Source organism: Meles meles, chromosome 21, assembly GCF_922984935.1.
Source record: "Meles meles chromosome 21, mMelMel3.1 paternal haplotype, whole genome shotgun sequence".
Lineage (NCBI taxonomy): Eukaryota > Metazoa > Chordata > Mammalia > Carnivora > Mustelidae > Meles > Meles meles.
In genome coordinates this window covers 12,787,334-12,802,338 of record NC_060086.1, presented here as the reverse complement: position 1 = coordinate 12,802,338, position 15,005 = coordinate 12,787,334, and the positions used below count along the sequence as shown (strand labels likewise).

Sequence of the window (15,005 nt, the reverse complement as noted above, 5' to 3'; positions counted from 1 at the left end):
AAAATGATCAGGTTGGAGAGTTCTGTTTGCTAAATTCAGTTAAAAGAAGCAGAGCAACTAGCCTTAGAATAAGCACCGTCCCCCGTGCCCCTAAGAGTGGAGTGCTAGCAATGTGCAGAGATAGTTTATGCTACTGACCAGCTTCGACAAGAATGAGACTCTGAATGTATTTTCTGGGAATAAAGAGAGGTCTCCAGAATTCACAAAACACATGTTGAATTAAATTTGCATCCATCTTCCTCTATCTTCTCGCTGGTACCAAAAATAAATAGTTAACGATATTTAGGTGTAATTAATTACATTTTTTCAACAAATATTTACCAAGCAAGCCGGATGCTGTGTTAGGAAGTGGACTCTGTCCCTAACTTTCAGGAGACTGTAATATTCAAGAACACAGCTGCCACATGGGAAGGTATGTGCTATGGTGAGTGCTGTGAAGTGTGTAAACCTGGCGATTCACAGACCTGTACCCCTGGGGCTAATAATACATTATATGTTATAAAAACAAAACAAAACAAAACAAAACAAAAAACACAACTGCCAAGCAAAAATGAGATTCAGTTTGCCCAAGGTTTTAAATTTAAGAGAAGTCAGAGATCTGGAATTTTTCACAAAATCTGATTTTATCTATTGGTAGCTAACTAAAAACTCGTTCATAATGTTGACAAGGACTACACATGCATGGATCCGGTGGGGGTGTGCATCCACTTCACAAGTTCCCCGCCTGCACTTCACGGGTCAGGTCCAGGACTGGATACAGCCAGGGGCAATTCCGGGCACCGAGGAAACATTCACCCACTGAACTACTATACTCGCCGGCTGGGCCCATTGTTCTCACCACTCCCAGCCCACGCTTGAAAACGTATCACACGTGGTTTTCTTAACTGCTGAGCGAGGAAAGAGCCAGAAGCCTGGAGCTCTAGAAGCAACTGGAGGTTCTCCCTAGGTGATGTGAAGGAATGCCAGGATGCCCTGGCATTACAGGGCAGCCGGGAGGGAGGACACTCGGGGATGGAGAGCAGGAGGCCAGGGCTCAGTCCAGCATGAGACTTGGCGCCAGGTGAAAGAGCAAGTTGGAAGGTTCTGAAGAACCTCCTCCATCTGGCTAAAGAGAAAAAACCCAAACAACCCTAAGAAACCATAGCCTAGGGGCACCTGGGTGGCTCAGTGGGTTGAAGCCTCTGCCTTCGGCTCAGGTCATGATCCCAGGGTCCTGGGATCGAGCCCCACATCGGGCTCCCTGCTCAGCGGGGAACCTGCTTCCTCCTTGCTCTCTGCCTGTCCAAAGAAAGAAAGAAATAGAAAAAGAAAAAAAAAAAAAAAGAAACCATAGCCTGTGAGGAAAATCTGCTGGCCCAGGACTCCTGGGAAAGACTGTTCAAAGAGGTGCTGACGCTCACTCATCTGTAGGAGCAAAAGGAGGGGAGCCTTTAAAGCAACACGGATGCAAAAACGGTTAGTGCTTCTGCTGTAAGATGGCAGAGTCGCACAATTTAAATGAAAGCTTCATTTTTTTCATTTTTTTATTTTGAGATAACAGCATGGAAAGCAGCAATGGCTCTGGAACATTTAGATGAGGTGACTTTTATTCGGTGCCCATTATGAGCTAGTTACTGGAGAGGGTGCCTCCTGTCCACGTCTCAGGCACCAGGGCTATCGTGGGCCTGCATGGAGGCTTTGCCGGGCTGTGTCTCAGTGGACGGGGAGAGGCAGAAGCATAGATATCCTGAAGCCCACAGCACCTCTTCTATCGAGTTCTGGTTCCAAAGAAACTCCCTTTTCCCCAGTCCCCTACCTGAGAAGTTTATGTAAACTTTAACACAAAACAAAGCTGGCAGTGAAAGTGTTGATGGCATGTGTAAAAAACAAGACAAGCCCGGTCACAGCTGACCTGCAGCAGAGTCTCGAACTGCTTCCCACAGAAGGAAACAGTGTGGAGTGCTCCAGACCCACCGCTCCAGTCCAGGCTGTCTGGTGTGTGGCTCCCACAGCTTCAGTGGTGCTCCTGGGACACCCAGAGAGGGCATGGCAGGGGTGGGGGTGGGGATGGGGTGGGCAGAGGCACACCTGGAAAGAGTAGCCCTGAGCCGGAAAAAGCTGGTCTAATCTAAAACCTTACTTTTATGGAAGAATAGCATTTCAGGCATAACAATGGGAAAAATAAAAACAACAAAGGACTCACAACACACAGGACAATATGAGAACCATGACATACAGAAAAACGACCAGCCTTCCTTAGGTCTCAGGCTCAAACAGCTTCCCCTCTAGCCATTGTCCGATGCTGTGATTTCAAGGCTGACCTTGGGTCTAGGACCAGGTGTGTGTCCAGCTGGGCTGCTCCCATGGGACCAGAGACTGCAGGACACAATCTCACCAAGGTCCCTATTTCCAGTGGTCATTATTTAAATATATAAATATATAAGCTACTGCTGCTTTAAAAAAAAAAAAAAATTATCTGAGGCGCCTGAGCAGCTCGGTTAAGGATCGGCCTTCTGCTCAGGTCATGATCTCAGAGTCCTGGGATAGAGTTCCACATTGGGCTCCCTGCTCTGTGGGCCAGGAAGTCCACTTCTCCCTCTAGCTTCTACCCCACCCACCTGCTCATGCCCTCCCTCTCTCAAATAAATAAAATCTTAAAAAAAAAATGAAGATTTTAAGGGCGCCTGGGTGGCTCAGTGGGTTAAAGCCTCTGCCTTCAGCTCAGGTCATGATTGGAGGGTCCTGGGATGGAGCTCCTCATGGGGCTCTCTGCTCAGCAGGAAGCCTGCTTCCCTTCCTCTCTCTCTGCCTGCCTCTCTGCCTACTTGTGATCTCTGTCAAATAAATACATAAAATCTTTAAAAAAAAAATGAAGATTGTATTTGTCAGAGAGATTTTATTTCTTTGTCCCCACTGAGCAAGGGAGCCTGATGCGGAACTTGACCCCAGGACCCCAGTTAACAAACTGAGCCACTCAGGTGTCCTGGGGCTATTGCCTCTTAAAAGACAAATCAAATGAAGTTGTGTTAATTGATCTTTTTTTCTCTTTTAAGGATTTTTGAGCGAGCAAAAGAGCGTGTGCGCATGTACACACGCGCAGGGGGGGAAGGGGCAGAGGGAGAGAGAAAAGCAGGCTCTCTGCTTATCAGGGAGCCTGATGCGACTGGATCCCAGAACCCTGGGATCATGGCTTAAGCCCAAGGCAGCCTTTTAACGACCTAAACCACCCAGGCACCCCGTCAAATAACCTTAAGAAGAAACCTAACCAGAGGCCCCATTTAAGTAAAATACCACTACAGAATCTAAATGTGCACAGCCATCCCACCCAACATTCTAACAGCACTTCTGCAGAGCTTATAAGGTGCGGAGAGCTGAAAAGATTTTACTTTGTATCATTTCTATACGTCAGGGTGTTCATTTCAGAGCAAGCACATATTAGAGACTGCTAAGCATATTATTTCTCCTGATCATTTCCCCCTGCCTCTGAACACTACCTGCTCCACTTGCTGTTCATGCGTCAAAAGATGTGCAGGAGAGAAGTTGTACCCATTGTAGGACATGACTGCTAATGATATAACCATTCTTTTGGCTTTCTTACCATTTCCCCAAGCTTTCTACCATAACGGGGGGGGGGGGGGGGGGGGGAGAAAGAAAAAAAAAAGGAAAAGAAAAAAGAGTAAGATGTAGACCATGACTGAAAGGTCCATATACAGTGTGTAGTTGATGATAATAACAACAGGCCCTTATAAAGGCATTGTTCGAAGCACCTACAGCCAGGATCCTCTGAGTGGAAAGAAATTACTAAGAATTAGTCTGGAATCTGGCCAATCAATTGCTAATACTGAGGGTTAAGAGCCAAACAGCTAATCCCATTCTGGGTGTGTCTGTCATTACCTCACTAGCATTTACTGTCCACAGCCCTGGGACAGCTGCTTAGAACATTCCAGGAAAGAATCTGCCCAGAGGAGGGTCATACATACGGAGGCCATTAGGGTTACTGAATCAGAAACCCAAAAATCAAAAAAAAAAAAAAAAAAAAAAAAAGAAACCCAAAAATCAGGGCAAGGGGATACTAGAATGTGAAGGAGTTGAACAATTAATTTCCTGTTTCCTTCCTGGTTCCCCCCAAGCCAGTGGGTTACTCCTTTACATACAATGGCGCACAATCTCATGCCCAACTCTCAAAGCAAAACCACACAAGGACTATCAGGTCACCAGATTCTGCAACTGTTCTTCTATAATTAACTGCTAATTTCTACCTTCTGCTTGATTCCTATCTTGATCCTGGAGGTGCTGGGGTTTCCTCCCAGTTCAGAGACAATCACTCCAGTGCAGGCTTGCCGAAATGCATCCCTACTGAGCCAAAGGGCGCTGGCTCCAGAACTGGCAAGCATCCAGCCCAGGCCAAAATCTAGGGTTCTTTTGTGAGGCTCTGGGGCCCTCTGCTGGCAGCCTGCTGTAACTGTTAGCTCCTCGCTAGACTAATAAAACAACCCCCCTCGGAAAGCTACTACCCGTGTTGAGTCCATCAATAAGGCTTTCAACTCACTTAAAACAGGCACCTGCAAAGAAACACAACACAGCTTTAAGTCATCTCAGCTTCTGTAATGTAAATATTTTATCCATATCTCATGAACAGGATCTGCAGAACAACGGCTTGTGACCAATCTCAGGAAGGAACTGACAGACAACCGTCTGCTTCTGCCCGAGATAATCCTCTGATCAGCATCACAGCGTCCCAAGCACATACCGCTAATCTCGTCACACAGACAAGTGGGATTCAGACAGACGAGTGCAACAGGGCTCCCCACATAACCTGTCTCACATAACCAGCGTGGTCAGGAACGCTGGGTAGATCTGGGCACTTTGCCTCAGTCACTTACTCAATGGTGACCATGGGTGGGTGGATGCCTCATCTCTTCCACCTTCAGTTTCCAAATCTATAAAAGGGGTTGTCAGGGCTGGGGGATGGAATGAGACAACTCCTCTCCAGCACGTACAGCGCGGCAGCACGCAGCAGGGACCGTAAGTGGGGGGAGCCGTTGCTCTGCATCGGCTACCAGGCTACCAGGCTTGCTCACCCCGTCACCCTTCCAGCGCAGTGCAGAACACCCTGCCTGGTCTGCAACAATCAGGATGGAGAGGGCGCTCATACAGAGGGTGACACCTATTTCTGGATACCAGCTCACCAAGTGAGAGCTGGCTTCTCTCACTTAGAAAGCAGAAGGAAAGGGAGAGCGGAAAGAGCACTGAGAGTGATAAAGGACCGGACAGCACGTCTGCAGAGACAGCTGAGGCCGCATGTGGCGATGGAGCAGAGTGTGAGCATCTGGAGACGCGGGGGGCATGGGCGGTTTACCAGCTGCTTTCCAATAACCCCGCCCGCACAGGGACTGGAGATGGCCCTGAGCAGAGCAATAGGAAATGCATGGGAGCCCCGAATATCTGAGTAAGGCTGCCAAATCTAGGAGGACGAGCTTAGATACACAGCAGGATGAGGGACGACAGCCAGCACCGGCTCAATGCTTATGGACTAAGCACCTTCTTACCTTAAGTCCTTCGGCCCCGATAACAGACCTCTCTCCACGGGAGCACAGCACCCGTGATGAGGAGACTGCAGCACAGGGTGACGTGGGTGGCTGAAGGCCATACAGCTACTGAGACAGGGGCTGGGGTCTCGACGCAGGCAGAGCTGCTCCAACTGGGCCTGCAAATAGCGCCAGACCGACAGCCAGCTCTGCCACCACCTAGGGACTCTGGGCCAAACTCTTAGGCCCAGAATGGAGCTGCACAGGTAACACTGTTGCCTGACCCACCTCCAAGGGACAGACGGTGAGGATGCCAGGGAAGTTGGCCGAGGCCTTCTGACGGGGAAAGCTGACTGGAGCGCCCCTCAGCAGTCCCCCCTGCCTGGTGTGTCTGGGAGCTGGTATCTGCACCACATAATCAGTCATTTGACAAGGCCTGAGCTCTAGGTACTGCGGCAGTGGATCACAAAATCAATCCACTGAAATCAAGCAAGTGAAAGAACACGCCTGCCGTGGAATCCGCCAGTGGAATGTGCTGTTGCAGGATGCAATTAAAAGAAGTAAGCAAGCAAGCAAGCAAAGCACAGCACAGCACAGCACCGGGAGAAGGAGCATATTTCTGTGTGTTTAAAACCCCTGATCTTACGACAACAGCCACAGAAGTGCCTTTAGAACTGGCCCAGAGAGGTTGGGGGGTGGGGAGGAGGTGTGCCTGCGTGGCTCAGTCCATTAGGTGTCCAACTCTTGGTCTCAGCTCAGGTCTTGATCTCAGGGTCATGAGTTTAAGCCCCACAATGGGCTCCATCCATGCTGGGCATGGAGCCTACTTAAAACAAAACAAAACAAAAAACACAACAAAAAACAAACAAAACAGCTGGCCCAGGAATAGCTAGAGTATCACACAGGATCCAGAGCTAGCTCCTATCACACTCTGATAAAGCCAGATGCTCCCCCCAAGGGCCAGCCCGCCCATGTCTGCCTTTTTGCTGGTGACAGATGGTCCCGTAATGAGGGGGGCCGTACGGCTGCATGAGGTGTCTTCATGTCGTGAGTTGCCCTCTCTGCTCTCCCTGCCTCCAACCTCTTCTCACCTCCGGACCTTCCTTCAAACTGCTATCAGAATATCCTTCCGAGACACTGAATGTGATCATGTTGACCCCGTTTCCTATCCTGGATGGACTTCCCACAGGGACTGTCCGCCTCCTAGCCACGTCACCTCCCCACCTACCCTTGGAAACGCTTTCAATATGCTGCACCCTTTTCTGGGAGCCTCTCCTACTCCTCTGCCCCAGCCCTAGAGCAGCCTTCCATGTCCCGTCCTGGAGTTGATTCTCCACGATATCCGACTCTCCCAGGCAAAATCAGTCAGCCCCCACCGCCCCACCCCTCCCCGTTGCACCCAGGCTCTGACGGTTCCCCTACGCAGCAGGCTTACAGCTCCACCTGGCTACACGTTTCTGAAACAATCGAGGATCACCTGGTCTCCTCATAAAGCTGTTCTGTAACACTAAAGGATATTACCACCCATTAGCTAGTCCTTCCAGCTCTACCTTAGGTCTCTCCACTCCTGCTTGTGCCCAGAAACCACCACCATTTCTGACTGAGACCACAGAAAGAGCTTAGATTTTGATCGTCACTATCCCCCCAAGGCCTGCCACTATGTCTCCAATAGCTTCTACACTTCTGGGAGGAAAACCACTAAAAACCACTAGCCCTCTTCCAGTGCACATCTCTTCCTAGTTTATTCCAAGGGTTTTCGCAAAGTCTTAAGGGTCAGATAGGACCCTGAGCATCAAGGGCAGGCGTCCCCCTCCTTCCTAAGTCTACCAACTGACCACATCATGAACGTCTCCCTGACCACATTACTTAGGTAGTGTCAACAACAAATCTCGCAACTCAGCTTGGGACAGTTGCGTCTGGCGAGCTAGCCCAAGCCTCACTGATTACAACTCCCACATGCCAGAGACAGCACTGGCCTGCCTGGGTACTTTATTCATGGGCCCGGGCGTCCAATCAAGTGCCACAGTTCAGTTCTGAGTTTACAAATGGGACACACTGCCAGAACGGGAAGGGAAAAGACCAAACTCAAAAGCAAGTTCAGAGTCAAGATGGTGGCCTCAAAGGGTGCACACATGATCTTTTAAAGAATGCTACAAAGGTGACTGAAGGTGACAAACCCCCTGAGCCACCCTCAGCCTTGAGGGAACATGTTCATGCTCTCAAGACAGAGCTTCACGTCTCACTGATACGAAGAATTTAAGAAACAAGACAGAGGATCACAGGGGAAGGAAAGGGAAAATGAAATAAGACAAAACCAGAGAAGGAGACAAACCATAAGAGACCATCTCAGGAAACAAACTGAGGGTTGCTGGGGGGGTGGGGGACAGGGATAGGGTGGCTGGGTGACGGACACCGGGGAGGTTATGTGCTACGGGGGAGTGCTGTGAATTGTGTTAGACTGATGATTCACAGACCTGTACCCCTGAAACAAGTAATACATGCTATATGTTAATTAAAACAAAACAAAACACAACACAGCCTCATGGGCAAATCTGTTCTCGCTCTTCTCACACTGTTTCTCCCCCCAGCAGTGTCCGTCCAGAGGCGCCCACACTTCGACGGCAAGCACGCCTGTCCGCTCAGAGGCCACCCGAGAGCAGATCGAGTGCCGTCCTGCCAGGACACACAGCGCAGGCTTTCCCCTTTCTAAACCGCAAAGTTGGTAGATTCTGTACCTTGGGGCTGGCCCACACTGGCTTTCGCTCAAAGGTGGACTCTATAAAGATCCCTATTTTGTTTTGAAATCCTTCCGAAATATTTCAAAACCTATTTCACAGAGTAGCCCTTCACAGTTGTCAGGGTCACTCTGGAAGGGCAGCCAGTATCTGAGCGGAAGAACAGACTAGGGCACTTTTCTTTTTAAAATATGCAGCATGCACTGGAGGAAAGAGAATTATGTGTAACTCAAATTTTGGAAAGAATTTTGGAAGTTTCAAGAAAATGGATTCTCTTGGACCCAGGAATTCTACTCTGGGGAGCTCTCCTAAGGAAGCATTTTAAGAAAGAAGAGGCTTGGGGCGCCTGGGTGGCTCAGTGGGTTAAGCCGCTGCCTTCGGCTCAGGTCATGATCTCGGGGTCCTGGGATCGAGTCCCGCATCGGGCTCTCTGCTCAGCAGGGAGCCTGCTTCCCTCTCTCTCTCTCTGCCTGCCTCTCTGTCTACTTGTGATCTCTGTCAAATAAATAAATAAAATCTAAAAAAAAAAAAAAAAAAAAAAAAAAAAAGAAAGAAGAGGCTTTATGTACAAAAGCACCATCTGCAGCAGCAAAAGCGGAAAACACGTCACACTTCGGACTCGGGGCACATGGAACTCAACCAGAGCACATCTGTCTGACACAAGTTCACCAACTGTTTAAGAACGCAGAAGGTGTTTCTGTCAGGTGAAGGGAGAAAAAAAGCTGGGCACGACACGGTGCTTACAGAATGATTACAATCATGTGGCAAAAGCAAATGTGAGACCACAAGCTGAAGATACAGCATCACATGTTAGGAAGAGGGAGACGGGAGAGGCATCTGTGCGAGGCTGAGCAAGTCCCGTGCCCTGGGCTTCCTTGTCAATAAAAATGGGGAGAAGAAGTACCTGGCAGGATCTCCACAAAGATAAATGAGAAACTGGGTGCACCCCATAAAGGACAGCTGCTCTTCTCACGCAGTGATGAGGGAGACGGCCGGTGCCTCCCACCTTCCTCACCATACCAAGGTAGGAGCAATGTCACCTCCTTGCTCTCGGTGAGATGTAACCTTAGCCACAGGCACTCGCGCATCATCTTTTTTTTTTTTCTTTAAAGATTTACTTACTTGAGAGAGAGAGAAAAAAAGAGTGCACGTGCATGCAGGAAAGGGCAGAGGGAGAGACAGTCTTAAGCACGCCATGCTGAGTGTGCAGCCTGACTTGGGGTTCGATCTCAGCACTCTGAGATCACGACCTGAGCCAAAACCAAGAGTTGGGTGCTTAACTGACTACACCACCCCGGCACCCCATGGGCATCACTATCTTAACTATGTCACTAGAACCTTCTAAACGGATGTGCTGGCCTCAATCCTGGCTCTGCTGTCTATGGGTGTGTACTTAACCTGAGCCAGGCAGAGGCCACTTTTAGGCAACAGGCTTTAACAATGGAAACATGAGTAAGGCACAAGGACCCACAGTGCCCACTGGGCTGAATGCAAACAGTTCCATCAGGCCACCCACCTTGAAAGAGCCACAGGATCTGACTCACCAATGGGCTATTTGCGAGCAGGCCCAGGTACCACGAAAGGGAAATTCTGTATGTTCCCATACGTCCTCACTCTCCCCTAACTCTAGCCTCCTCCCGTCACCACGTCCTGGCACACAGCCTCCCCTCTGCTGTCCTGCCCACTGCTCCCTTACAGTATATTCAGTAAATATCTAGGTCTTTTGTTCTGCCTAGGATGAGTCCTTCCACCACCACGCCAGTGGCCCCCAACCTGATCAGGTCACCCCACAAGCCCCAGTGTCCCCATCTGGTAAAACGGGGGTAATAACATCTCTTTCAGGATAACACTGAAGCCTGGGAATAGTTTTTAAAGAGCTTAACAAAGCAGTAGATAATCAATGAACTGTACAGTTATTATGGGGGATGTGGGCTGCGGGACAGGGCAGGGAAATTTTTAAGGAAAAATAGTAACATTATGACATGACAAGTTACATACGGTGAGAAGGCTGGCTGTGGCTGAGTTAAAGACTAGATAAAAGCAGATGGTGATGTGTGAAGAACAAGGGAGCAGAAAAGCAATTCAGCCTGGCCAGTATTTGACACTGACTTGTGATGGGTGAACATGGGGTTCCACTACTTGGGCTTTCTAAGCTGAGCCCGTGCATTAAAAAGCAAAAGCAAGTGCTCGCTTTGGCAGCACATATACTTAAAAAAAAAAAAAAAAAAAGGTAAATAAAACAAAGAAAACCATCCTGATGTTACTACTGCCAGTCTCTGTTACTCCTGATCAGCTACAGGAAGCACCAGCCGCCACTCCTGGAGTTTCTGGAAAACAAGCCTGGCTCATGTCAGTGGCAGCAAAGATAACCCCAGGAGTTGTGTTGCATTCTCAGGTCTGCTCAAGGTGCAGGTGTCTGTGCCCTAGCTCCCGAGCAGAGGGAACAGGGCAGCCTCTACTGACATCTTCACAGCTATTTCAATGGGCTCCCAAACAGCATCCGCTCAAGGCACAAAACCTTAGCTTTTGTAGGGTCCCTTCCTGCAGCAGGAAGGAAACGTGAACTCCTGCTAGGGCAGTCTGCTGCTGCTCCCCAACCCCACGCTCCAGGCTGTGCAGGGAAGGGCCATCATTCAACACCCTGTCCCCCGCTCAGGCTGAGCACAAGTGCCCGGCCCTGCTGCCGGGGAGCGGCACACCGGAGCGAGCCAGATTCTGTGGGCTACACTTGTGCATCCCCCCCAACCCCGCCACCTTTGTTACTGGCTGCTTATTCCACACTCTGCCTCTTACAGGGAGCCAGACCACAGCAGAAAGACAGTAGGCCTTCAGCCACTGGCCTCAGGCAGCCAGAACCAGGGAAGCTCCCCACAGGTGTCATCCACCACAGATGGGGACACAAGGGTGGCTCTGCTGGCAGGGACAGCCTGAGGTGGAAAGAACACAACTGCCTTGAACAAAGACATTGCTTTCTCTTTGCTCCACAGGCTCTCGGCCCTGCTCTGCCTTCACAACTAGATAGATAATTGTGATCAATGTTGGGAGAGGAGACGTCCACTGGCCCCTGTCCGGGGTCCAAGCGAGGATTTTTAAGTCTCTGGAAGAGCAGGGCTGTAGAAACTGTTCTGTTATCTTATCGTCCTGGATGCCAAGGGATGCACACTAAACATTGCTACTTTGAAAACACAGCAAGCTGTAAGATGAACTCCGTAAAGGCAACTTCTACTACCCTTTCTTTTCTTCCCCCAACTGAAAGGACAAAGTGATGAGCTGAAAATGAACGGGGAGGGGCTTGGTGGGTGGGGAAGCAGGCTTGAGCCCTTCACAGACACATCCGAACCGCAAGTCACCACGGCTGGAAACGCTGAGCTCAGGGGTAATTAAATCAAATTAATCTTGGGAAAAGAGCTTTAAATATTCAAAGCCCCATTAATCCTCATGCCTCGTAATTAAATATGTATGTTAAGAAGGTTTGGACAAAAGCAAAACATTTTCAAAATGTGAATTCTTTACATTCATAGCATTATAATGCATTTAAAGTACTGATCTTGTAGAAAACTATGTAAAAAATTCAGCAAAGAACACGTTGCAAAAACGCAGCAGAAAGAATATAGCTAGAATTTCTGGTCATCCTGAGCTTTAGGAAAAAGAGCCTTGATAAACATCGTCACTGTTTTTAGGCTCCACAGCATTTGCCACTGGTAATTCCCACTTAAGTCTTCAACCCTTTGGGTCTTGACAGGGCACCCCCCCCCCCCCCCCCAGTCTTGGAAAAGTTCTTTGCTTCTGTTGTCCTGGGATCCTCTCTTCTATCTTCTCATTAAAACATATTGTTCTGTGTTGTCTTCCAGAGATAACCTTCTCTTTGATAATCAACCACTGAAGAGACTGTGGTCACCCCAACATATTGTGTGTCTTAGAGGGAAGACACCCAATTTCTGAAGATAAGAGGTGCCACCTAAGAACCTTACCAACATCCCTTCTTCAATCCTCAGACAACCCACTGAGACAGGCAGGTATCATCATACCCATTCTACAGAAGAGGAAACCAAGTTACTAAGAGAATGAAGAACTTGCCTAGATTACATAGGTTATGCCCCAAATTCTTCCTGTCATTCCATAATTAGGAGCCTATCACCCTGTTGTTTCCTGTTTTCTAGCAGGAAAAAAACAGCTGTTCTGATAAATTTACTTATGTTGGATGGAAGGTACTAGCTTTTGGAAATGAAACCAGAGAGGTGGCTCGAGCAGTAAATAAACAACAGAGCAATGGCTATGTCCAATCAGCAAAGTCTCTGTTTTCTGTGTATTGATTCTGTTCCCTAATTGAGAAAATATACAACATAGATTTTAACATCAAAAGTTCCTGCTATGTCAATCTCACTTCTGCACAATGATAAATATGGACACTGACACGAGTCTAGGTCTAACAGATGGAGCGAGCCGTGCAGTTCAAATGAGTGAGATGGAACTTTACCATCGAAATGCCATGAAGCTCTGCCAAGATTTCCTGGAACAGACATGAGAGTGTTCTTAACAGAAGACATTCTTGCTTCAAGTCCCAGATTCCTACTGCTGGGCAGTGAGGACACCAGGGTGTTATTCTGCTGTTAAAAGCACAAAGCTGTGAAAAACTGAAAGGCATTTCTAGCAATGATTCGTCTTCTTTCAATTATTTTATGTTGAGAGGAGAGCATAAAAAAGTTATAAAAAGTAGACCGTAAATGAAGTGGGGTGGGAAATGTATATAGTACCAGACACTCACATATCCAAAAGCTACAAAGAAATGGAAGCAGGAGCTGCTGACTGGTTCATTCCAGACACACTGAATGTCAGGAGGAGAAAGGGTTTGGCTAAAACACCTTTTCTGTCTTGGAGTTGTTGGGTGTTTTGTTTTAATCTCTGTTGATAGAGAGATTATTGGTGAGAGCAAGGACACCCATGTACACACTACTAAGAAACACAAAAGGCATAAATGAAGACAGAGTGGACTCCTCTTGTTTTAAGCCTTCCGTTAGCTTTGCGCAGTGGCAGTATTGTAGCCAATGAGGTTTATCCGAGGCGCGATTATTGCTAATTAAGCCTTCCGTTAGCAGTTTTGTTTCATTCCAGAAAAAATAATATACATACTTAACAGATAAACCTTTTACATATTTATACAAGAGGACCCAAACACACTGCACACACTTTACCTCGCTGTTTTCACTTGATAGTGCATTTCTTGGAGAGGTTTCCTGATCAGTACCTATAGATCCATCTTATTTTTTTATAATGGATTATGTAAAATTTTGTTAGTGACTCTAGCACTAGTAATTCTCAGTTAATCTATTTCACATTCTTTTAAAAAAGATTTTATTTATTTGAGAGAGAGAGAATGAGCAGGGAGAGCAGCAGGCAGAGGGAGAGGGACAAGCAGATTACCTGCTGAGCAGGGAGCCCAACATGGGGCTCGATCCCAGGACCCTAAGACGGTGACCTGAGCCGAAGGCAGATGCTTAACTGACTGAGCCACACAGGTGCCCCTATTTCACATTCTTATTATTAATTTTTTTAAAATTTATTTGACAGACAGAGATCACAAGTAGGCAGAGAGGCAGGCAGAGAGAGAGAGGGAAGCAGGCTCCCTGCCGAGCAGAGAGCCCGATGTGGGGCTCAATCCCAGGACCTGGGATCATGACCTGAGCCGAAGGCAGAGGCTTTAACCCAGGTGCCCCTCACATTCTTATTAAAAAAGTGTTGCTTTTGATAAAGTATGACAAAGGCCCCTAAATGGCCATGGCTAACATTACCATACAGATCATTGTGCTTTTTAAAGTAAAATTTAACAGACTCTGAACTCAAATGTTGATTAAATGAGGAAACAAAGGAAAAGAGTTCAAAGAACTGATTAAAGGAAATAGCCCTTTTTCATCAAGAGGATCCGAAAAGCTCAGGGTATGGAGGATTCTGCCATGACTCCTTCCCTTTGTGGAAGAACAGGAGGGCAAGGTGAGGAGACAGAAGTTCCCGGTGCGGGGCTCGGCCATCAGTGCGCACGTGCACCAGGGAGCCCACCGCAGGGCAGTGCCACCTCGGGATGCCTGCCCTTCCACACAGCTTGCTTCAAGCACCTGGTTGGTATGGGACACATGGGAAAAAGTGACAGGATTTACTTTCTGTTTTGAGAACTATGACTCACCCCAATACTTAGTCAACTGTGGCCACATCTGTAGTATTTTTTAGGAAAAAAAACAAAACAAAACAACAACAACAAAACAACAACAAAAGAAGGGAAAGAAGGAAAGAGAGGCAAAAAAGGAAAGAGGCAAAACATCTCAAGACCTGGAGGCAGGGCACCTAGAAACCTACCTCCTCTCACTTCTACTGTCAAGTGATCAATAATTCCTCTTTCGTGAAGCCATTTTTAAGAAAAGTCTAAGCTCTGTGTCCTCTCAAAATGGTCTTTTGTACTTTTAAACAAATAGAAAATATTGTTTCAAAGTAGTTTTCCTTTCCTTCTGGACTTTCTACAAGCAACATTTCTACAGCATAAGAAATCTAGTTCAGGACTATAATCCCGTGATAGTACACAGATAAAATAATCTTTTAAAAAAATATATATTTTATTTATTTATTTAACAGAGAGAGAGAGAGAGAGAGAGAGAGAGGGACAGAGACAGAGATCACAAGTAGGCAGAGACGCAGGCAGAGAGAGGGGGAAGCAGGCTCCCCACTGAGCAGAGAGCCCGATGTGGGGCTTGATCCCAGGACCCTGAAATCATGA

General features: G+C 47.8%; 1 protein-coding gene and 1 pseudogene across 3 annotated transcripts in view; one reads left to right on the top strand and one right to left on the bottom strand.

Annotated features, from left to right (window-relative positions):
• RNF216 (ring finger protein 216) overlaps positions 1–15,005 on the bottom strand; it is a 146,570-nt gene that overhangs the window by 45,143 nt on the left and 86,422 nt on the right. The window lies entirely within an intron of this gene.
• Positions 13,259–13,482, top strand: LOC123934298 (annotated as a pseudogene).